Below are 25723 nucleotides of genomic sequence, written 5' to 3' on the forward strand. Positions count from 1 at the left end.
CTATTACTCAAAGTAATTTGAAGACCTTTTAAAAAAAAAAATTATTGAATATTCAGCAAACAGGATGGAAATGGCAGGAAACAATGCTCGTGTGGAATGTCTGCGTTCTCGTAAAATTTTGTAGAAGAGTCATCGCTTAGGTCAACCTTCATACTTTAAATATTCTAAACTCTGCAAAGTATGCACTCATTAGTTCTTTTAGGCTACTGTGTTGACTTGTTTTGTCTACCCATACCAAGAAGGGTGTCTTTGATTCATATCGTTTTCTGAAAATTTTTGAAGGTCTAATTAGCTAATCAGATGCGTTAAATTTATTAGATGTTAAGGAAAAATCTTAAAAATAAAGTTGGATGAGTCGAATAAACAGGGACCTTCGTTTTCAGTTTTTAATTTTATATTTCCTGGAAATTTATCAGTATTATAACAAAAAAACGGGAGAACTCAGTGAAAAAAAAGTGATTCATCATTTTTCCAAGTATCATTTTTGCTCTTGCTATAATAAACACTGATTAAATTCCCAGTAAAAATAAAATAACTGAAAATGAAAGTCCCTAGGGATAAAGAAAAGAGTTTGGGGAGTGTGATATAAAGAAACTTGGTGGAAACAAATAACAGAAGGAATTTGGGAGTGTTCAAGTCCATGAGAAGAGCAGAAGAGCAGTATAGGATTTTTATGAGTGCATATTTAACCCCAGTGCACATGAAAGTTGTTGCTAAACCCAGGCCTGATGAATGTCAGGGAGACTTTGTTGCACCTACTTTTGGCTTAATGTTAAAAGAAATGCACAGGGTATGCTGAGGGTAGGCATCCCTGATGATCCTGTCCTAGAGTTTTGCTGCTTCTCTTTATGCCCATGGGTATGGGCGATAGAAAGAGAATGTGTGTGTTGAAAAAGAGTTTTTGTTGTGGTGGTTGGAAAGGAGAGTGGTTTTGAAAAACTGGAGTAGAGGTAGTTTGCCTATTGTAAAAGAGTTGTTTGGGGAACTAAATAAAATGATAAATGTGGAACTGTTATTGGCTAAATGAAGAGGAAAGTATTCAGTGGGAGCGTGTTGTTAGATTTCTAGGGGACCCACACATGAGGCATAAGCAACATTGATTTATTTTGGATTATGTTTGTGGTAGATAATAAAAGGATGCACTAAGTGATTTTTGGACACCATTGGACTGGATGGCCTTGGGGAATGAATGGATAACTCGTATATAGGGGATATTTCTGAACTTCTAAGATTGTAAACGGAGATGAAAATGGATGGTTTGTCTTAGTATTATAATTTCATGATTGTAATTATGAAGAATATAGTGACAATTGTTTCCTTATGCCTTGGCGTTTAATAAAATACAAGTTTAAAATAAAGTCTAGGGCAGAATTTGGTGAAGAAGCAGACAGCATAGGCTAAATAGCATGCACAGTACACTTGCAGATGATTCACATTAAGTGAAGTTTGATTTGTTGTTGATCTATATAGTACCAGTGAAAGAAAACAAACCGAATGGCATAATAAAGCATAATTTTAAAATTAAGTGACTGTTACTCCTGCGCATGAAATTGCGGCACCATAATTGCATAAGTATGACTATAGCATAAACATCCTCCCCTAACACCCGCTATTTTCATGATGAAACTCAGGCTTTTAAAAAAGCTGAACTGTTTGCAGTACATTAAAAAAAAAAAAAAAAAAAAAAAAGTGACCCAATTTATTTGTACTTGCCTTCACATTCTAAAAAGGTTTCTTTATAGCATGCATTGCTGCCTGTCAATAGGCTGCGCATACAGTACTGGTTTCTGTTCACTTTACAATTCTTTTTACAGATGAAAATGCAGGAATTGCATCAGATTTTTTGACACCCTTGGATAAGGGCTCCTTTTTTTCTGTAATAAGAGACATCTCTGGCAGCCCCTATTGAATTAAAAGCATTAAGGGGTTAATTTTCAAAGAATCTTCTGCAGGCCCAACTGTCTCTCATGCACAAAAGTGGGCCTTTACAAACCAGCCAGCCCAGTATGCTGGTAAGCTTGTGTGTGTGCGTGTGCGCGTGCGTCATGTGTATGCATGCATTTAACTAGACTGAGCGCAGGCATTGCCGCAGGTGAAGCCGGGTAGGGGTTTTTATTTGTGTGCATACTTTTTGTAAAACTTGATTATCTGCATGCAAAGTTTCAGGAAAATAGGGGTAAACTGTGCGGGGTAAATTTGGTGGGATGCTTTTCAAAGCGGACTTAGGCGTTAAGCCCACTTTGAAAATTTGCATAGCTTCTGCGCAGGTTTGCAGCACATGTTACATGGGATGCTTGACAACTACATTCTAAAGATTGAAGAAACTGCTATTTAAATCTGTGAACTTTATTCAGTGTTGCTATGCTCTTTCCTTCACAACTTGAGTAGTAGGGTATGTGCCATAGTTTTTTGAGAGTCTTAATATCGAGCTTTAAAGGAGGTTAGGACAGGCTATGGGGCCATCAGTTGCCAGTGAGGTTCAGGTGCACAGGCAGCGTTAAAGGTCTCAGCCTCAGCAGGCTTCCTTTCCTGTCGTTGGCTATTCCAGAAACTTGAAACATACAACACAGTCTTCTAGGGCAGTGGTTCCCTAACTTGTCCTTGAGGATCCCCCCCAGCTGTCAGGTTTTCAATTTCTTTACAATATGTATGCATGAAACTCATTTGCACATAATGAAAAGTAGTGAATAGTCATGAGATATATTTATATACATTGTGGATATCCTGAAATTCAACTGGCTGGAGTGTCTGAGGACAGGCTTGTGAGCCCTTGTTCTGGAAAATTATTCTTACATCACTAGTAGACATACTAATAGCAATACTACTGTAGGAAAGAATATTCCCTATACGTACCCGGATCAGTCCAGATGGTGGATTATGTCCCCCATCCAGCAGATGGAGTCAGACACAGCTTCGAAGGGTGCTGCTTTATAAACCAGTGCACCCTCTGTCAATCCCCAGCATGTTTCTGACTCCAGCAGATAGGAGTGGGGGAACCTCTGCTCCCCCCAGGGCATTGCTTCAAGCTAGATTTATTCTCTATTTCTCAACTTACTTGTTTTTCTTTGTTGGATGGATCAAGTTCTTGTAGTTAAAAGAGCTATCACCTTCCAACTTGCAGCCCGAACTGTTATTTCTCACAGTCTTCCTTCTCTGATTTCTCTTTTAGCTGTGCACTGGGTAAGTTTTGGTTTGTTCTTTGCTTCACAACTTAGCTCGCTAGCACTGCTCTCCCGGGGGTGTATGTTGGAGGTTCCAACCTCTCCCCCTTTTGTCGCGGTCCAACCCCGCTGCCCCGAGACGCCATTTTTCTTGGGGCAGCCTGTTTTACAGACGTACATTCCTCTGGCTTCCTGGTTGGGTCGGTGAGGGAGATTGATTTAATTTTAAGCAGAGGTGTTTTCCCGCTACTCGCGGCATTTGCAGCTTATTTCCTCGCGACTCCCCCACTCCTGCCATGCCAAGAGCGTATCGATATTTGGCGTGCGGGGAGCCTGGATCGCAGCTCTCCCGCGAGGGAATTTGTATGAGATGCCTCCCTGGTGGGGAGGGCATCTTGCAGCTGGCGGGATGCTCAGTTTCGCAACTTCAGGTGCGCCCTGATGTACAGCAGCCAGCCCCTATCCCGCCTAGCGCGGGAATGGCGGCCATCTTGGATACAGAGTCGCTTGCTCCTGCGAACCCAGGAGGAGATCCTGAGGAGATTTTTTCACCGTTTCTGCCGATTTTTAACGCCGGTGCCTCCTCTGGGACCCTGTCCTCCAGCTGGGGACCCCTCAGTTTTATCTCCCTTGGGGCCCCCTCTGTTTTCCTCTGATTTTGTGCTATTATTGCAAAATGCCTACTTAGCCAGGATGAGCCAGCCTCCAGATCCAGCGGCAGGGCCGCCCCCTCCCAAGATTATCAGGATAGCGGATCCTCCTCCCGCGGGGGTCACCCAGGGAGTCGAGGGCTTCGGGGCAGGAGCACCAGGAGCCCCTCAGGGGGCCGCCAGGGTTCGTTTGGTTCATCCACCTGTGGGGGATGTTGATACCACTCCGGATCCAGACCAGGAGGATCCTTTGCTTATGGCGCACCTGGAAGGGGACGATCCCCGAGTTCTGCGTATATTCCAGAGGGACGAGCTGGACTCCCTTATTCCACATATCCTGCAGGAGTTGGATATTGAGGCCCCCCCAGGAACCGCCTGGGCCCACTCCTCCAGTGAAGAAGGGAGACCCCGTGCTGGCAGGCTTATGTCCTCCATCAAAGTCCTTTCCTACCCATCCTACTTTTCTTCAACTATTATCCAGGGAATGGGACTCCCCTGAGGCCTCCCTTAACGTCAGCAGAGCAATGGAAAAACTATATCCCCTCCTGGATGATTTCCTGGATCTGCTAAAGGTTCCGAAGGTGGATTCGGCGGTTTCGGCCATCAAGAAAAGAACAACCATTCCGGTGACGGGAGGTACAGCTCTGTGTGATCTGCAGGATAGGAAGCTCGAAGTGTATCTCAAAAGAGTCTTCGAGGTGTCCTCGCTGGGAGTTCGAGCGGCCATCTGTAGCTCCCTAGCGCAACGAGCGGGCCTTCACTGGGTTCAACAACTCCTCAGCTCCCAAGACCTGCCTCTGGAGGAAGCGCAACAGGCAGACTGCCTGGAAGCCGTCATAGCGTATGGAGCAGATGCTCTGTATGACCTCCTCTGAATTCTGGCCGGATCCATGGTTTCGGCAGTCTCGGCTAGACGCCTCCTCTGGCTCCGCAATTGGTCGGCGGATTCCTCCTCTAAATAACAGTTAGGTTCGCTACCTTTCAAAGCAAAATTTCTTTTTGGAGTTGACCTCGACCAAATTATCAAGTCCCTCGGAAAGAATGCGGTACATAGGCTTCCGGAAGATCGGCCGCGGACTGCTAGGATGTTCACTGCCTCCAGAGGCCGCTTCTGCAGCCAATGACGTTTCCGCACCACGAGACAGACGACCCCTTGCCCGCCTTCTTCCCGTTCCCAGTCCTGGTCCCGTTCCTTTCGAGGCCGGAGACAGTCCCTTGATGGCCCGACCCCAGGAACATCCTCCAAGTCCTCACAATAATGCCAGGCTGGCCCACTCCCTGATCCCCAGGATAGGGGGACGACTTTCCTTCTTCTACGAGGAGTGGGTCAAGATCACGTTGGATCAATGGGTTTTAGATATTCTAAAGCACGGCTATGCATTAGAATTTGCTCAACCCCTAAGGGACAGATTCCTCTTCTCCCCTGTGGGTCACCACAAAAACGAATCATCGTACAGCAGACGCTCGATAGACTCCTCGCCCTGCGAGCAATCATCGAGGTGCCACCAACGGAAGTCGGGTCCGGCCATTATTCAGTCTACTTTGTGGTTCCCAAGAAGGAGGACTCCTTTCGCCCCATTTTGGATCTCAAGATGGTCAACAAGTCGCTCAATGTACCCCACTTTCGGATGGAAACCTTGCGCTCGGTGATTGCGGCGGTACACCGCGGAGAATTTCTCTCATCCCTGGATCTAACAGAAGCCTATCTACATGTTCCCATCCACAAGGCGCATCAGCACTTCCTCCGCTTCAAGATCCTAGGACAGCACTTCCAATTTCAGGCACTGCCTTTTGGCCTGGCGACCGCTCCGCGGACATTCACGAAAATAATGGTAGTGGTTGCGGTGGCTCTCCGCCGACAGGGAATATTGGTTCACCCTTATCTGGACGATTGGCTGATCCAGGCGAAGTCCTTGAGCCAGTGTCACCGGGCGGTCAACAGAGTGTTACAACTGCTCCAATCTCTAGGTTAGGTTGTCAATTTCACCTAGAGCAGCCTTACCCCATCTCAGTCTCTGGACTTCCTGGGAGCCCATTTCGACACGTCAGTAGGCATGGTCTTCCTGCGCCCAGACCGGGCCCAGTCGATCATAGCAGAAGTGCAGCGTTTTTTTGCCTCTTCCTTCCCACGGCTTGGGATAATCTACAATTACTGGGCTCCATGGCTTCCACCATCGATCTGGTTCCCTGGGCTTTTGTGCATATGCATCTGTTACAGAGAGCATTACTCTCCCGCTGGAAGCCGGTGTCTCAGGAGTACCAGGTCGTCCTCCCACTCCCGCAGCTGGTCAAGGACGGTCTGCTCTGGTGGCTTGACCCACTTCACTTGGCACAGGGGATGCCCTTGGACATTCCAGAGTGGGTGGTTGACACCACGGATGCCAGTCTCTCCGGTTGGGGAGCAGTGTGCCAGACAAGTTCGGTTCAGGGGCGGTGGACGAGGTTACAAGCCACCTGGCCGATCAATCGCTTAGAGACCAGAGCGGTCTGTCTGGCGCTGAAGAGTTTTCTCCCCCTCGTGCTTCGCTGAGCAGTTCGGATACTCTCCGACAGCGCAACCATGGTAGCGTACATCAATCGGTAGGAGGGCACAAGAAGTCGTCATGTCTCGCTGGAGGCAGACAGGTTGATGGCTTGGGCGGAGGCCCACCTATCTTGGCTGGCTGCTTCTCACATCGCAGGCGTAGACAACATTCAGGCCGACTTCCTGAGTCGACAACGGTTGGATTCAGGAGAGTGGGAACTCTCCAAGGAAGCGCTGAAACTTCTCATCCATCGTTGGGGAATCCCTCACCTGGATCTGATGGCCACCTCCCGCAATGCAAAGCCACCGCGATTCTTCAGTCGCAGAAGGGAGCACGGCTCAGAAGGGGTAGATGCATTAGTCCTCCCATGGCCATGTCACATACTGCTCTATGTGTTTCCGCCGTGGCCACTCGTGGGCAAGGTCCTCCGGAGAATAGAAATGCACCACGGCCCGGTGATACTGGTGGCGCCAGAATGGCCCCGCCATCCATGGTTCGCAGACTTGGTCAACCTTGTGGTGGAAGGACCGCTTCGCCTGGGTCATCTGCCACGCTTACTGTGTCGGGGGTCCAGTATTTTTCGATCAGGCAGAACGCTTTTGTCTTGCGGCTTGGCTTTTGAGAGGCGCCTACTGAGACGACGTGGATCCCCTGAAGCCGAGGTTTCGACACTCCTTAAGGCTCGGAAGACTTCTACATCCATTGCCTATGACCGAGTTTGGAAGGTTTTCGAATCCTGGTGCGCCTCCACAGCGGCGTCTTCACGAACTGCTTCCGTGGTGCAGATTCTTTCATTTCTACAGGCTGGCCTGAAGAAGGGCTTAGCCTACAATTTGCTGTGGGTACAGGTGGCTGCACTAGAATCCTTAGTCCATCAACGAGAAGGAATGCCTCTTTTTTCCTTATACCCGGATATCATCCGGTTCCTCAAGGGAGTGAAACACCTGAAACCCCCGGTTCAGGCTCCTTGTCCTTCCTGGAGCCTCAACTTAGTCCTCTGGATCTTTGGCGGCCCTCCATTTGAGCCGTTGCGCTCTGCTACCCTCAGGGATCTCACTATCAAGGCTGTTTTTCTCGTGGACATTTGCTCTGCCCGCCGGATTTCGGAGCTCCAGGCATTATCCTGCAGGGAACCTTACCTTCGCTTCACGGATTCGGGGGTCACCTTGCGCACTGTGCCCTCATTCCTTCCCAAGGTGGTTTCCTCCTTTCATTTGAATCAGACGGTTGAACTTCCATCTTTCTCAGCTGACGATCTCAGAGATCTCCGCAACCTTGATGTCAAGCGTATCTTGATTCGCTATCTGGAAGTCACTAATGAATTTCGCTTGTTGGATCATTTGTTTGTTCTCTGGAATGGTCCAAAGAAGGGGTCCAAGGCTACGAAGACAACGATCACTAGGTGGCTGAAAGACGCTATAGGGGCAGGCCGAAAGCCTCTGGCGGGCATCAGGGCCCACTCTCTTCGTGCGCAAGCAGCATCCTGGGTGGAAAGCCAGTCGGTTTCGCCCCAGGAGATTTGCCGTGCAGGGACCTGGAAATCCTTGCATACTTTTGCGAGGCACTATCGTTTGAATCTGTCGGTGCCCTTTGGTTCGTTTGGCAATAGGGTCCTTCGAGCAGGGATATCCAGGGCCCAGCCTATGTAGGGAAGCTTTGGTACATCCCACCATCTGGACTGATTCGGGTACGTACAGGGAAAAGAAAATTATTCCTTACCTGCTAATTTTCGTTCCTGTGGTACCACGGATCAGTCCAGACGCCCTCCCTAAGAATATGTTTTTTTTTTTCTGGGATCTACTCTGTCTTCCTGCTCGAATACTTTCGCATACTTTTGAAATTGCCTTTCTGCTCACATAAGTCTGTTGTAACCTATGTAATGATTCCTTTTGCAAGTTTGTCTGTTGGCGCCTGTTGTGTATTCATATTCACGGTTTAAAGTTAAATGTGTTTGATTTCCTTGATCCATCCACCTCTGTTCTCTCCTGCTTTGATATTCTTCATACTGGGGTTTGACAGAGGGTGCACTGGTTTATAAAGCAGCACCCTTCGAAGCTTTGTCTTACTCCATCTGCTGGACGGGAGACATAACCCACCGTCTGGACTGATCCGTGGTACTACAGGAATGAAAATTAGCAGATAAGGAATAATGTTCTTGTGCAACCCCTTGAAACCTGCATATTACCATAGAGTGTGCTGTGGTGGAACGTGCCAGGGAGCATGCATCCCTCCAGCAGAAAGTAGAAGGGGGCTGGCAACAGCTGTTGCAATGCACAGCAAAGTCTTCCTCTTTTTACTCCCGCTGCCCCCTGCATGATACCCTCCCGCTGGCAGGAGGAGTTGGCGAACAGCACTTTTTATCTGCTGCTGCCGCCTTCTCTACCAGCTCCTTCTGAAGTCGGAACCGCATGGGGTTGGCAGATCTTTTCAGACTATGCAGCCCTGTGCAGTCCCAAGTACATGGGGAAGCGCTGGCAGAGGAGGTAAAAACTGCTGCTGACCAGAGATGATGATTGCAGGGGGGCGGCGGGGGGGGGGGGGGGGGGTGAGAAGGGAAGTTGATTGTCAGATGGGAGGGAAGGGGGAGGTGATGTTGCCAGGGGCATGGGAGGAGGTATGGAAGTTGATGGTATGCTGCAACAAAGTGAACCCAGTGGCAGGTGTTCCAGGGCATGGAAGAGGTGGATGGGCACTGTGTTACAGGATGCTAAGCAACATAGTTTCACAAGGGGAAGATCTTGCGTAACAAACTTGTTTGAATTCATTGAAGTGTCTAGAGTAGCAGATTAGGGCATTGTTGTAAACGTAGCCTGTCTGGATTTCAGTAAGGCCTTTGACAGTATCCCATGGAGCAAAGAGGGCAGGTAAGCTAGTCAGTCTGGGAGTGGGAACAAAATTATAGCTTGTGTGAGAAGTTTAAGCAAAAGACTTGGAGAGTGCTCCACTCTAGTGAAGGGAAAGTGACCAACAGGATGCCTGCCGCAAGGATCAGTCTTACCCCAGTCTTCTTCATTGTCTTTATAGGTGACATTGTCGAAGGTCTAGAATGGAATGTGTGTCTGTTTTCAGATGACATGGTCATCTACAATATAAACACACCAAGGGGACAGATAAAAAGTTACTTGAAAAACTGGAAGAATGGTTAAGGGTTTGATGACTGCACTTTAATTATGGGAAAAAAGTGCAGGATGATGCGTTTGAGATACAGAATCCAAAGGCCACATGCTATTTGGGGGCAGAGAAACTGGCAGTTGCCACTCAAGAAAAGGGACCTGTTGGTCATCTCAGGTAACCTGAAAGTAGCAATTTCGTGCGATACAGCAGTTGGGAAAGCTGATAGTGTGCTCTGGTGCATAAAGAAGTATCACTAGCTGGAAGAGAGAAGTAATATTACCTTAGTAGTTAGCTCTAACGAGATCCTACCTTAAATAATGTGTCTAATTCTGAACATATTTCTACTAAACAACCTTGAGAAAATGGAGTTGATTCAAAGGAAGGCCAACAAAATGACGCATGACCTGCATCATAAATATCATGTAGAGAGACTTTAGTAGCTGAAGATATACTGTGTAGAATAGTTGTTTCCCAACCAGTGTATCATGGCCCTCTAATGTGCCTTCAGGCCTGATCAGGTGTGGCAGGGAACAGTCACCACTGCCTGATGTTCAGATCCGGGTCAGGCCTGAGCTCTGCTCTCAGCATTTCGCAGCAACGAGATAGACAAGTGGTGGCTCTTAAGCACGTAGGAGCTCCTTTCTCAGAATATGCGTGATCATCCATGCCTCCTCTTCCTAGTTGTAACGTGAGCCCCGGAGTACTGTAATTAATGGGCAGCATGCAGGGCAGGGATAGCTCTGACCTACTTTTGTGCAGCATACACATTGCACACAACACCTCATCTTCCATGTTTTTGAGTCCTTCCAGCCTCTGTCTTATCCTTATGCTGAGCACTGGATGTATCTTTTTTCTTTTCTTTTTTTTTACTTTATATGTATTAATTTTTTATAATATCACATAAAGAAGCTAAAACTAATATTCTTGCATTGCATTTACAGTTAAGAAAACAAAATACACATACATAATTACTAATCTATACAATGCGGATAACCAAAAAAATTAGCAGGTTATAAGAAGAAATGTGAGCGGGAGGAGAACAGAGTCAAGGAAAACAAAAAAAAAAAAAAAATCTAAAGGAATGGCTTTAATATGAACTCCAAATCTGTTCAGACTATTAATGCTGATATATCAGATCACCAAATGGAAGCCGGAGAAGATGTTAATCTTTTTGAATCTAAGAAGAATTTCATTTGTTCTAGAGTGAAAAAAAATATATATATTACTACTATAACCACACATTTACATGGGTATCTCAGGAGAAATGAAGCTCGTAATGAAATAGCTTCCGACATCAAAGATTTAAAAAAAAAACCCTTTCCTTCTCTCTTGTATAATTTTAGAAAGAACAGGGAAAATTCTTAAGGCTTGACCGTGAAATAATTAATTAATATTCTGAAAATACAATTTCATAACCTACTAACATCCTGCTGAGTAACAAAGGAAACCATCAATACCCCCCTGCTCTATAATTTCAGGCCCTGAATTTTCCAATAAATTAGACAGATTAAACTGATCCTGAAGTGAATTTAAAGCTGTAGAATTAGACAAAAAGGAAACTTTATGATCGAGGGAAGTTGATCTAATTCAAAATGTAATATGTCCAAAAAGTATTTTCTTAGCGTAATAGAGGAAGTCTCGCCCATATTCTTAGGAAATTTCAAGAAGCGAATATTCAGACACTGAATGATTTTCTAAAGGCAAGTCTCCTGGAATAATCCATGCGCTCCTTTGCAGTGATAGAATTAAATCCTTTGATATCGTTAATGTCCCCTTCTAATGTGGTAATCTTCTTAGCATGAATTTGTAGAAGACTTTCGTGTTGATGACCCAAAGGCTGTAGATTTTGGGACATTAAATCAATCTTACCAGCACACTCCTTCAAGGATTTCCCAAATCCAGCAACCAGCTCCCCTAAGGCATCCAGGGTTACAACCGCCGGTTTGGCCAAAGGAGCTGAGCAGGAGCAGAGGATCTTCCCACCTGAAAAGGAGACTTCCCGTTGAAAACTCGGGCTGTCCTCTTTGGTTTCGCTGCCGAGGGAACCAACCTTCAGCAGCGAGAGGCGCTGGAAACTCTCCGGTGAAAGCTCTCCCAGCCTCCCCCACCACCAAGGCCGCCGGGAACCGCTCAGACGCTGGCACCTCACTGGCCACCGCACCAGCGGCATCGCTTCTGTGCGCTGCAGTCTGCCCTAGCGAGGAGTCACGCCTCTGCGCCGGGAATAATCGATGGTCCAGTGGACTTAGGGAGACCTCCTCCCAGGAAGATTCGCCCAAACCTTCAACGGGGACTTCATTCCCCCATGTCAGCAGATTTGCAGAGGCAGGAACCGGGCTATTGTCTGTTGTCCTAGAAGGCACTTGGGTTCGGAGGGGAAAACCTGTACCTTCCGTTTGCGTTTAGGAGACATATCGAAGAAATAACCCAGGAAAATCAGGGAAACAGCATAACAGCCCTGAGCTACGTTTCCATCGTGCTGCCGTCTTGCTCCTCTCCCGCCCCGATGTGGCTCATTAGAGTTTTGGGAGCAGCAGCTCAGGCAGCCGCATGTGACAGCCAAGATAATTAACTGAGCGGCAGCACTCTGACTTCTGCCACTTCTGGTTCATTGCGACAGGTTCATGTAGGTCTTCGCCCCCCACCCAGGTTTTAAAATTTAGGAGACCATTGGGGGATCTTCTTTAGGCCGTACGATTCCTCTTCCTATTTGTACCGCCTTTTCTGTGGAGGCCGGTGTGCCACACAGCATTTTTTTTTGTTTTTGTTTGTTGTTGCTGCAGGTGTGCCTTGGGTGTGAAAAGGTCGGGGAAACACTGCTGTGGAAGAAAGGCGGGATGGGAGAGAGATGATAGACGTGTTAAAATATTTAGGAGGCTTCAAAACGTTGTTGGAATATTTTTGCACGGAAGTGATATTAATCCTTGGAACAGACAAAAGCCAAACTTTATTTGGGGGAGACACAAAGGGACTTTATTAGCAGTGGAAGGGGAGGAGGAGGAGACCTGAAGTCAAGGAGGGCCAGTAGAAGCAGTGTAGGCAGCAGGTACAGGTGGGCAAGCTGTGTGCACCAGGTGAGCCTAATCTGCTGACCTTGTCAGTGTTTCTGTCCCCTCCTTCTCTACCTGAGGTAAGGTGAGGCGCTCTGCAGTCTCATGCAGCAATATACTTCCCTCTGATTTGTCAGATTTCTTCTACATTAATGTAGTTTCCTATTCTCAAAATGTCACTCAGCTCTTGAAGTATTTACTTATTAATTAATTTATTAATATCTGCTGCAAGTGCTGTGTTCATTAACAGTGCTTTATCAACCTTGGCATAATGTGTGTTGTTGTGATCAATAATGTGTGTCCTTAATGGTGATACATGATCCTGATATGACATTTATAATCGCATATCTTAGGCAGTTGAAGTCTCTTGATCTTCAGGCTCGTAGCACACGGGAGAGATGATGGGTGTAATTAAGAGTGCCTGCCCTTCAGTGTCTTATATTACTCTGTCATAAATTGCTGAACAGGATACTTCAAGCAGCCCTCTCACACCGTCATAAAGGAGCAGACTGTGGTGGAGCTGATGACATTGTAGATAGGTTTTCTTGCATTGCTGCAAACAATGAAATGTATTTTGCGGTTGGTTCTTTTTCTCGAGCTCTGAGGTTTGGTGGTGCATTTTAATTATTTTTAAATTAGAAATATTATTGTACTATCCCTTGGGTGTTCATAGAAATGTACATAGAGATAAAAGCTTTGGAGCCTTTAAAAAAAAAAAAAATAGGTGCGTCCTTCAAGGATTATTCAAAAATGCATGCACAAGGAATATTGCCTTCCAAATGTGTGAAGGGAGGCTTTAGTTTGACTACATTTCATATACAATATATTCAATTTTGATTTAATACCAGATTAACAGGGACCAGGAATAATTTAGTTGGCCAGATAGTTTGCCTACAATATGGACTATTAATATAAGTAAATTATGTATATGTTAAAAGAAGTGACAGGCCGTGCTAAGTGTAAAAGTCAACTACCACTGTATAGTTGTTAACAGAGTTTACATTTTTATGCCATGGTAGAATTAATATCAGCATGCTGTTATTTTCTTCCATGTAATTTTGCTCTAATTCCAGATACATATAACATCCTAGAACCAAACGATACCATTATTAATCTTTAACGTGTACGCTTTGTTTGAGTGGGGTAGTAGCTTGTTTTAAATGATGGTTTATTTTATCGTACCTCACCTTGAGTGCCATGGCAGCAAGGCATAAAATGAAATGAGATATTGTTCATTGTGTTGTATATTTTAGCTTGACGGTCTTTCTCCTATTTGGGGGGGGTTTGCCCAATTTTATTTATTTCGTTTTCCCAGCCGTGAAGCTCAGCCACTTTTGCAGCAGGTCCTCTGGCTTGGGGAGCTCTGGTTGCAGTTCTCGAAACCTGAAACGAGTGTGGTCCTGAGCAATGTTCTTTCACATTTTTTTGAAAGGCTGCGTGCAGAAAAATGTTCTTCTTCTTGGGCAACGTTGTATAAGCCAAGTTCAAACTTTGTGCCCTACAAGCCAGTATAACGCAAATAATCATATCAGGATTTCTTGCGCGTGCCCGTGTTCTGCTGCGTGCGCGCTCGGCTCCTGACCTTCGTGCGCGCGCGCGCCGAGGAAGCAAAGTGGTCTTCAGCCGGCCAGCAGGTGTTGCTCCAGAGGGATGGCCGGGGACGTACCCTGACCGTGGAGCTGTGCGTGCTGTCCGTCCACTCTTCCCAGCCGCTGGCAGCCTGAGAAGCAGCAGCAGCCTGCGGTTGCACATCGAGCACTGGCCTTTTTCGCACAGCAACTGCTGCGCCTGGTTCAGTGGACCGGTCCTGGGCCTTCATTGTTTCAAGCAAACTTATGTTCAAAAATACTTTTCTTAAAAGAATTTGACTGTTTTTTAAACATGTGTCAACAATTTAGTGACAGTTATTGTTTTACAGTTTGATGCCAAGAAGCCTTTGCTTGAGATAAGCCTGTGGATTAGTTTAAACCAGTCACAATTTAAACCAGCTGCAAAAAAAAAAGACTCCTTTCAAACAATACCAACCCATCCAGTTAACCTTGAAAAGTTTAATGCTGATTCAGTTGCAGAATCTTGCTAAGGAAACATTTGTTTTGTATTACTTTTTCAGCGAGGTCCTTGCAGCTGAAAGAACTAGAAACATATGTCAGTTTCGTTCCATTTCAAAGCATCTTGTGGCATTTTTGTGGTGTATCCACACAGAATGAATTACTTTCAGGGTCACAGGGAATGCAAATACTCTTTTTAGTTAAATATATAATTTTAAAGAAAGAGTGTTAAATAGCTTTAGTTTATTTTTTTTTCTGTTAAATAATGTGTTTGTGTATATATGTATGTACATATGAATGTGTATTCATTTTGGAAGTTTGTGCACATAAATACAACCTACATGTATAAAATTGAAATTTTGCACATAAATCAGCATTTACATGTGTAAACTTTCTAAACTAATGAAGCAAACTGGAAAAATATGCCAATAAAAGCCAAATCGAAATATCTAAGTGTTTGTATGCATGTCCCTTGTATATATATATATATATATATATATACTGCATATGTGTGTGTATATGTATAGATAGATAAAAACATAAGAAATAGCCATACTGGGTCAGACCAAGGGTCCATCAAGCCCAGCATTCTGTTTCCAACAGTGGCCAATCCAGGCTACAAGCACCTGGCAAGTACCCAAACACTCAGAAGATCCCATGCTACTGATGCAATTAATAGCAGTGGCTATTCCCTAAGTAAACTTGATTAATAGCAGTTAATGGATTTCTCCTCCAAGAACTTATCCAATCCTTTTTTAAACCCAGCTCACTAACTGCCCTAACCACATCCTCTGGCAACAAATTCCAGAGCTTTATTGTGCGTTGAGTGAAAAACTTTTCTCCGATTAGTTTTAAAAGTGCCACATGCTATCTTAATTTACGTGTTTCAAAAATATAGTATATTCCACAGAACTGAAAAATAATAAAACAGGCAACCGTCAGCACCTCCTGCCTGCCACTGGGTGGAGGAGAAGCAGCTGCCCAGACTAGAAAGAGTGGCTGTGACCCTGGGCCAGGAGGCCCTGTAGCCGCCATTGGAACTGGAAAAAACAGTATAGCTACTGTTGGGTGATGGGAAGCAATGGTGGCCACAGACCAGGGGAAGTGTCCAGAGCCTGTAAAAAGAGTTTAAAAAAAATAGCAATAACAATTTCTCTGCCCATCCCACCCCCCTTCCTTGTGCATAAGAATTTTGGCTGGTGCCTAGGTTTTCTAAAATTGTTTCCACTCCTGATATTACATCTCTTCCATCTGCAGGATTAATCATTAGGATGGACTGTAGATCTATAAGGAAAATGTCCATTTGCTTAGAAAGAATTCAATGGAATGATCTGGGCCTATACGTGCACAAAATTACATTTATTTGATCAAATAGAATTTAACTACAGGTGCCTACCTACTTTATTACCTTGTATTCATTCCTCATTTATTCTAATACAAGCAAATATATGTCTGCAAAATATATGCAGCTTAGGGATTTTCTGACCGGCCATGCACACAGCACCCCAGTCGATGGATCGGTTTAATGTGAAGATACTGCTTGTACCTATTGATTACCTATAGTAATGTTTATCTTTTTCTTTTATTGCTCCTAAATTTACTTGCCCCCCTAATGCTTATATTTAGGTTAATATACTCTTAGTGTTATATATATGAGTACAATTTGTGATTTGTAAACTATTTGGGGTATTATTACCGTGTTTCTTGAGAATAATGCATGTAATAAATGTAAAATCTGAAAATTAAAAAATTAAAAAAAAATATATATATGTCTGCAGAGCCATGTAGTTGAGTTTAATGTAACAATTGCTAAATTAGATGTCTCAAAATGGAAAACCCAAAAACATCAATCTCCCCGGTCACGCATGGTCGAAACTTAGGAATCACCATTGACAACGACCTTTCATTCAAAACCCACATAACTAATAAGATAAAGGAAGGATACCACAAACTACTGACCCTTAGACATCTTAAACCTTTCCTTTCACAAGATGACTTCAGAACTGTTTTGCAACTACTCATCTTCGCCAGCCTTGACTACTGTAATGCCTACCACTTGCTACCATCCGTCCACTCCAAATCCTACAAAACACAGCCGCCAGAATCCTAACCAGAAAAAATAAACATGAACACATTACTCCAACACTGACATCTCTACACTGGCTACCAATAAAATATAGAATAGACTACAAAGTACTATCAATTCTGCATAAACTAATCTTAGGGCAACAATCCAACTGGCTAAGCAAAACCATCGAGCAATATGCCCCAAAACGAGACCTACGCTCAAAGAATAAAGGCCTCCTCAAAATCCCTCCCGTCAGAACCACCATACTAATTACAACCCGTGAGAGAGCTATATCCATCGCCAGCCCCTCACTATGGAACTCACTCCCAATCAAAATAAGAACTCAACCCAACATAAAAACTTTCAGAAAAGACCTGTTCACCAAAGCCTACGCAAACTCACACCATCAACTGCACTGCCAGATATCTACGCACACCAGCATCAAGAAATAACTGTCCATCCCATGATCAACAACATACCAACGACCACTCAAATCCCCCAAGATTTGACTTTTTAACTAACCCTGAACGATTACCTTTCAGCATCTCATCTATATATACATATATACGCTGTTATATTATGCAACTAACACACTAACCAAACGATGTAAACCGTTCTGATGGCGAAACTGAATGACTGTATACAAAACACGACAAATAAATAAAAAAATAAAAATAAGAAATGTCTTTTTTTTTGTATTTTATTTTATGATTTTGAAACTATAAGTGAAAAAAATAGGGAATCTAGAAACTTTCATTCTCAGGAAGCTTTTTAATTGTAATTTTTCCCATTCTTTAAAAAAAAAAAACAAAAAAAAAAGTAGTGATAGGTTTTCTATTTTTCTCTCTATAACTGAAAATCTTACATCAGTTTTTGAAAGAAAATTCCCATTTTCTCCAACTCTTCTTGCATATAATCTGTGCTGTGAGTGTAATTTTAGAATTTAAAGCAGATTCTGTTTGGTATAACCAACCAAAGTCCAACGCTTTTAGCGTAGCATGTCAGCGCAATGCCAGGGCACCAGCCGGCAGGACCTAAGAGTGAGTCATCCTGGCTAGCCTGAGGGACCCATGTGGGTAAGTTTTCACCTAGAGAGGGGGAGCAGGCAGTGGTCAGGAGGAGGGGATAACGGAGGGCGGGGCAGTGAAGGAAGGAGGATTGTGACTCCATTGAAACAGAATGAAGTATCGGAGTTCCACGCACTGGCTGGTTAGGGGGAAGAGAGCAGGACTGTGACCACTGCAGGGGTCGTGATAGTGTAGTTCTGTTAGGGAGGAGGGAGGGGGAAGAGGCAGCATGGCTTGGGTGTGTTTCATTTTGAAAAGGTCTCTTTATTACCAGGTGAGAGGGATCTGGCGGATCCCGGCTCAGTTTTTTTTCCCCTTAATTTGGGGAGATTGTGTGTGTGTGTGTGGGGGCGGGGTCAGACCACTACAGCTAGCCAGGTTGTTTTTCTCTTAACCTGCTGTATGCTGAATAAGGCCAAAGTTATGCAGTAGAGTTATCTGAATAAATTTAGCCACATATTCAGCAGGATGGCTAAAGTGATGATTGGGTAATGTTATCTGGATAATTTTAGCTGTGTTGTATTTAGTGGAAGACTTGACCTGCTTGAATATCCATGACAAGTTATCAGGCTAACTTGTCGCTTGCTACTTTTCTGAAAATTGACCTCATAGTTATTTAGAGGCCAGTATTCAAAAGAAAGCTGAGTCCCAAATTTATGTCCTTCAGTTTATTTCATTCATTCATTCATTTATTTATTTATTTGTTTGTTTGGGCGTTTTATATAGCATCATTCCAAAATAAAATCACGACGGTTTACAAAATCAGCGTTCAGATTCTGGATCAACAGTCATATTCTTGGTCATTACAACATCAATTACATATTCTAGATCATATTCATACATAATTAAGTTCATCACAACAACAAATACATATTCTAGGTCAACACATCAGCATCAAGTACAAGTTAGCTGGGGTGCTCTGATGGATTGTAACCTTTAATTTCCATTTCATTATCCTTCATGTTATACTCAGTATGTTGTCTTGTTTCACTTTATATCGCTCAGTGCTTATTGCTCAGTCAGCTAACATAATCAAAGGTTCTGACATTGGCGTTATTGTTATCGGCATATTGTTATTTTATATTAGATCGTATGCATTCCTAAAGAGCCATGTTTTCAGTTCACGTTTGAAACTCTTTCTGTTGTCATACATAATGACTCTGGCAGAGCGTTCCACAACTTGGAGCCCGCTATGGAAAACATTCGGCCTCTTATTTGTGTTAGATGTGTACTCCGTGTTGTAGGCACATTTGGAAGTCCTTTGTTTTGCGATCTTAGGGCTCTCTGTGGTGTGTATGGTTGAAGTGTCACTCCTATTAAGCATGGGTTAATGTTGTTGATGATATAAATTAGAGTTTATACTTTATAATGAATTCTGGATTGTACAGGAAGCCAGTGTAGTGCTATAAGTGAAGGAGTGATGTGGTCAAATTTCTTTGTCCAGAGTAAGAGTCTAGCTGAAGCATTTTGTAATATTGTAGTGGTTTTAATAGTCCTGAGGGTATTGAGTTGCAATAATCTATGTTTGAAATTATTAGTGTTTGTAAAACAGTGCGGAAATCCTGTATTGTTGGTAATGGTTTCATCTGATGTAATATTCTCAGCTTGGAGCATCCTGTTTTGATTAATTTAGTTATGTTTTTTCATCGATCTGTATTCCTAGGTCCCATACTTGATCTGAGGGTGTAAGGTTAAAATTTCCCAGATCTAGGGTTGGTGATTTGATTATCGTGGGATTTTTCTTTAACCACACAATTTTTTTATTTTTTTTTTGTGTTTCGTGTTAGTTTCAGCTGAGAGAGTTTTTGTTGTTAAGTCCCTAAGTTTGGAAGCTATTTCCAGCTGATCTTAGGGGGCCTAAATGTTTTGCTGAAAATTTAAACACATTTAGCGGCTTAAAAGTTAGAGCGCACTGTTAGCCTGCTCTTGGACGCACATTTTCCCTTACCCCTTATTCAGTAAGGGGAGGAAAACGCGCGTCCAACCCGCGGCATCTAATGGCGACCTCAACATGCAAATGCATGTTGATGGCCCTATTAGGTATGCGCGCGGGATACAGAAAGTAAAATGTGCAGCCAAGCCGCATTTTACTTTCAGAAATTAGCGCCGGGAAAGTGCACAGAAAAGCAGTAAAAACTGCTTTTCTGTGCACCCTCCGACTTAATATCATAGCAATATTAAGTTGGAGGTCCCGAAAAGTAAAAAAAAGTAAAAAAAAAAAAAAAAAATTTTTGAATTCGGCCCACAGCTGTCAGGCTGAAAACCGGATGCTCAATTTTGCCGGCGTCCGGTTTCCGAGCCCGTGGCTGTCAGCGGGCTCAAGAACTGACACCGGCAAAATTGAGCGTCGGCTGTCAAACCCGCTGACAGCCGCCGCTCCTGTCAAAAAGGAGGCGCTAGGGACGCGCTAGGGACGCGCAAAGGGCCGGTGTGCGCGCCGGGAGAGCGGGCGTTCGTCCGCTCTCCCGCGGACTTTACTGTATCGGCCCGTAAGTTAGGTGCCTATAAGCTCCTAGATTCACTTCTCCAGCCTACTCCCCCCCCCCTCCCACCAGTTGCCCCTTTTTAGGATCCTAATGAAACTAGGATAATAAATCTAAGCACTTAGCTCTAGTAAACTTTTTATTTATAGAAGTTTTAAGCAAAGCGTATACACAACTTTGTTATGGAAACAAGAGGTTAACAAAAACTAAGAAAAGAGAAGAAAAACATTACAATAAATTCAGCATCCCATTGTACTTATACTTCAATCCAAATTATGTATCTAAGAAAGATTTCTATAATGTTATCCTCAAAGAATAAAGAAAACAAGAGGGGGAATAGAAATATATGGGAGTTACAAGAAGCATCCCTAGTAAACTTTTAAAAAGGCCAATTTAGGATTCCTAACTCCAAAACTTAGGAGCCTAAACCATTTGAAAATTGACCTACAATACAAATGGATCTAATTAGAATCCAGATGCACCAGGAATACTCCAGGTGTAAATAGGGTTTCCTAGAATACATGCATTGTTGCTTGTTCACACTCATTAATAAAGCTTGCAGTTAAAGTAAAGATAGTCCGGCTGCATATCAGGCTTTGGTGGCGTTCCCTGGCTTTTGAAATATTGCTAATTTGTAAACACGTCGGTAACCTTAACTAATGAGTTTTCTTTCTGCTGAGTGGCTTAACCTTTCAGATACCTTGCTTTCTGCTGGTGTGACAGTGTATTGTGTAGTTACTCTACTTGGATCAGTTGTTTTATTCTTAAAGGAGCCAATTCACCAGTAAATATTGAACTTGCACTGACATCTTGCTGCGTTTCCCCAATATTTATTGCTGCTGTTTTAAAAGTGGTGCATGTTGTTGACTTTATATTCTACATTTACCAACAGCACGCCTAGCAGATTTATGTTTTCTGTGTAAGTCTCCGAGGTCATCCATAATCAAGTCTCCCTAGTTTTTAGCTTTCAGTAATTCTGTGGTTACAGAAATTGCAACAGACTCTCTTCACTCTTTTAGAATCTGTCATTTATTTTACATTCATATTAAAAAATTATGTAATACTTCTCTGAAAAGAAAATCACTGAAATGGTTTAAATAATTTCCTCAGCATTTAGAAGCTGCCTTGGGTTAGTTTAGCATGGACATAACCCCATTGACCATGAAAAGTAATCATGATTATCTTAAAGAGAAAAACTAATCTTGGCTTAGAACATGTGCACACTTTAATGCTTAAGAAGGGAAAACTGAATTTAGAATTAAGTATTCTTTAATATTTCTATTCCAACTGACTACTAAACCTTTAATACTGAATACAGTGCATAGACACATGCAATCTTATTGGAAATTTGCTGTGAAAGAAAGCCTGCAGGTCATTCAGAATAATGCAGCCAGGTTTAGTTATGGGTGAAAAATTATGGGAAGAGATTACTCCAATTCTGAAAGCTTTGCATTGGGCTCCTGGCTTCCCTGCGCTTATTGGTTAAAATCTTCACTTTATTTTTCAGAGTTGTTTACCCATGTCCATCTTATCTGGAAAAAAAAAATCTGTCTGTATACTCCAGTTAGAAGCATGTGATCTTTGCAGGGTGCTTGTTGGAGCTATCGCCAGTTAGGACTGTCAGACTACAGAGTGCGAGAAATAGGATTTCTGTTAAGCAGACGCCAGATCTTGGAAGTATGTTCGTATAAGAAATTAGATTGCTAAATGATCTCCTGACCTTTAGGAAAACGTTAAAAACTGTTCTTGATGATGGCGTGGGCCATCCACACAGGCCTGATGATGGCATTGGCCATCCACATTTTCTATCTTGGTGGGAGTGTTACCTTTAGTTTGTTACAGTTTGCACATTTTCTCTCTCTTAAATGTTTTTGCAGGATGGGGAAGGGTGGGGTAAATTATAAATAGTGTATTATGAGGAGGGAAGATTATAGAAGGGACAAATAGACTTTTAGTTGTGGTTATATTAGCTGTTACATAATTTTGTGTTTTTCATTTGGCCGTAGTGCGGTAATAGTCCTGTCTTTGAGTTCAATGCATGCTAAGAAAGCAATTTTCAAAGGCATTTTCACAAGTAAAACAGTATTGTACCTGTAGAACTGGCTTATTAAAAAGTTGCCCGATATGCTGATACATGTCTGTGTGGAGCCTTAGCAGGTCTGAGCGGAGGATTTCCTGGGAGCAGAGTCTGGGAGGGATTTGGACTTGGGTTTTCAAAAGTATGCACGTAAATTACCTTGCGCAAAATGTAGAACCTGTAATTATGTGCAGGTAGTTTTGGTGGGATAGTTCCAAAGTGAAGATTTGTTTTTAAGTTTGCTTTGAAAATGTGTGTAACTTATGTGTGAATGTGCTGACTTTCCTATGCAGGCTGTTACAGAATTACCCCCGAGAAAGTATTGTAATTGTTATTAACCTTTAAGCATGAGTGTGATGAAGAAAGCAAGTTAGAAATCCCAATAAATAAGTATAGCATCGTTTAACACTCTCTCACCGGCAGCAAAACAGAGATGTTATTTGTAGATGAGCTATTGAGATATGATTATAATACTTGGAATACCTAAGCAACTGTGATGAAATAGATATTGAAAACCATTCATGCATTCTCCTTCTGTGTGCAAAATAATGAAGAATTGGAAGCAAGGTTTCTCTTTTTGCCATTTAAGGGCCATCTGTGGACATATTTTGCATTGTGAACTCTGGCACAGAACGGAGGCAGAATTCTACAGTTTGTCAACATCTGCCCTCAAGCTACCATAGAGAGTGAGGGAAACTGGCTATAATTGAATTAGGAGACCCTTTTCAAAGGGTTTAGGAGTACAGGGGCTGCTAAGCTGATCGCTTTCAGTCTTGAACACAGACTTCAGAGCACCCTGTAATTCAATTGGAGTCAGCGTCGGATTGCTCCATAAAGCTGTTATATACTCCTGAATTGAAAAAAAATAAATGTCTGAAAAGAAATAAAGCATAGGGCTTGAAGTACACTAGCCATTCTGCTTAGAATGATAATCTTGAGAATGATCATCCAGTTGAGTGAGCTGACTCAATGAGCCTCTTCATTGCCTTACAGTGTTGATGTAGCTGTGCAGATGTATTAGAGTGCCCTTTATGTTTGTCAGGTATTCACTCAGTTCAGCTCAGAAGTATCAGTGCCATGGTTAAATGTTCCTGAGCCAAGTAAAGGGCAGAATTATCAGGGTGTATTCCATCTGCAACATTTTTTTTTTTTTCCTCTTGCCGCACACAAGGAATTCAGGCCAACTTAGGGGTGGATCTTCGGTGCGGTCCCCTAGAGATCTACTCCAGCAAATAATGTCTCGCATGCCTCCAGAGTTTGCAGCGTGATGATCCACTAGGGCTTTGAAACGACTAAGGATACTTTCACTGAAAAACAGCAGTAGTGATGTAACAGGAGCCACTCCCTGCTTGGTTGGATTAGATTTGTGAGCATGGCAAGGTCTGACCTGAGAGCAGTTGACGCCCTTGGACGCAGCACTATGCTAAAATCGTTTTAATGATAGCCACTATTGTTAACTTCAAAAATACAATATAGGGAAGCAAGTGTGGAGGCCACATTGCAGCTCTTGAAGGAGGGAAAGAATGAATCAGGAATAAACCTGATTTTTTTTTTCTTTTTTTAAATTTTAGGCATTTTATATAGCGCCTTCAAAGCAAGGCGCTTTGCAACAGATTATATACAAGCACAATCTTTCCCTTACCCCAGAATGTTTACAATGTAATTGGGTGTAAGAAGCAAATTTTTTGCTTCATGTTGCAAACCTTTTTTTTTTTTTTCAGTGGAGAGGAAATTCTAGAGCCAAGTGATCATGATATGAGGATCCAAGGGGGGGCAAACCCAGGAAGAAACATCGGGAACTATTTTTTTCAAAGAAAGGACGTGGTTTTCCAGTGGAGGGAAAAACAGTAACAAAATCCAAGAACGCATTTGGGGTAAACACAGAGGCCCCCCTAGTTATTAAGATGTGAAGGGAGCGCCAAAGATCAGGAGTCGTCTCCTGGCACTGCCAAAGGAAAGCAGTGCAGGCAGGCTAGCTTATCTGTTGTATTTTATGTTTGTTTGCTTACCCTTCTGTTTCTAAAATATAGAGTCACCTCTAGTTCCAAAGTAACACCATAGACTGTCTTCAAGGTTATAGCAGCCAGTGGCCATTGTAAATTCTGTGGCAGGAATGACCTTCTTTACTTTAATTGCAAATTTATATTCCGCCTTCCATGGCCAGAAGGTTCCTTCAAGGCGGATGACGACACATATGTTAAATCAAAGGCATCACCCTACCCGCCACATAACAAATTCCTGTAACATAACATGTTTCAACCTGAAAAGTAACGTTTTATGTAAAAAGTATAATATATAGGAAATGCTTACCACATTAAGAAAGGATCATCGACAACAGATATTTAGTCAAAAGCATCTTAAACATAAGGACCCTGATGGCATCACAATGACATCAAAGCCATCTGCTTACCCAACCTGATTAGGACCTATTAATAGTGGAATTATGTATATAGTAAATGAAAAGCCCCCTTTCTAACAATAATTATATTCCAAAAAATATCAGCTTATCTTGAGAATCCACCAAATGACAGCCTGAGCTGTAATCCTTAACTAACAGTCCAGCTGGCAACACAACCAGATTTTAAACTGTTGTCGAAAAGACAGGTAGTTTGGAAGATTTCTCAGTGCTACAGACGAGGCATTTCACAGGGAAGGAGCCGTTCCAGTAAACGTATGAGCCCTGGATCTCGCATTTAACAGGGGAATTTCTAGTCTGACTTCTTGGCTAGGTTATAAAGCCCCGGCTGCAATATTCCAGCTGATCTCGAGGGTCACATACAGTTCTACTTTTCCTTTTTTCTCCTGATTAAGCCTCTATATGATCTGATTTAAGTTAGAATCCGATTGATTTACTTATTGTTTTCCTGAAAACCAGAAATTGTTGTGACACTCAAGGACCCAAGGGGCCTCCTTTACGAAGCTTTTTTCCCATAGACACAGAATGGGGGGAAAAAAAACCCTTAGTAAATCAGGCCCTGTTGTGATCTATTGTTTTAAGGTAGCCTCCTTGAGGGTCAGGGGTTAGCTACGAGGTCATATAAGACTTTCAAGGTAAAACACAACAAGGAAAGCCAAAATTAAATGGCAGAATAGCAAAAAAAGTTGATTTCTTTAAGGCATGTGTCATAACAGAGTGAATGCGCTTTCCTGCTTTTCCATATACTTCAATCCGTCTGTAGATTCATCCATATGCAAATGTTAGGCACACACAGTATGACCTCGCCTAATCTGCTATGCAGCCGGCCCTCAGTTCTCCAATTTATTTCAACGCTTGAGGAGATCTGGGGGTGTTGTTTTTTTTTTTTTTTTTTATTATTTTTATTGAGGTATAAACAATGGTAATACATATACCAGAAACATAACAATACATATAGAACAAAACCTCAAAGATGTTTTTGTTTTACCCTAAATATAACATAGTAACCAAGATAGAATTGTTACGATACCCCTGCCCCCTCCCTTCCCACCCACCCCTGGGTA

General features: G+C 43.0%; 1 protein-coding gene and 1 long non-coding RNA gene across 6 annotated transcripts in view; one reads left to right on the plus strand and one right to left on the minus strand.

Moving 5' to 3' along the window:
• The window catches only part of EFL1 (elongation factor like GTPase 1), a 286193-nt gene that overhangs the window by 115743 nt on the left and 144727 nt on the right, over nt 1-25723 (plus strand). The gene's annotated exons all lie outside the window — the stretch shown is intronic.
• LOC115074841 overlaps nt 1-25723 on the minus strand; it is a 57789-nt gene that overhangs the window by 26034 nt on the left and 6032 nt on the right. The gene's annotated exons all lie outside the window — the stretch shown is intronic.

Source organism: Rhinatrema bivittatum, chromosome 13, assembly GCF_901001135.1.
Source record: "Rhinatrema bivittatum chromosome 13, aRhiBiv1.1, whole genome shotgun sequence".
Taxonomy (NCBI): domain Eukaryota; kingdom Metazoa; phylum Chordata; class Amphibia; order Gymnophiona; family Rhinatrematidae; genus Rhinatrema; species Rhinatrema bivittatum.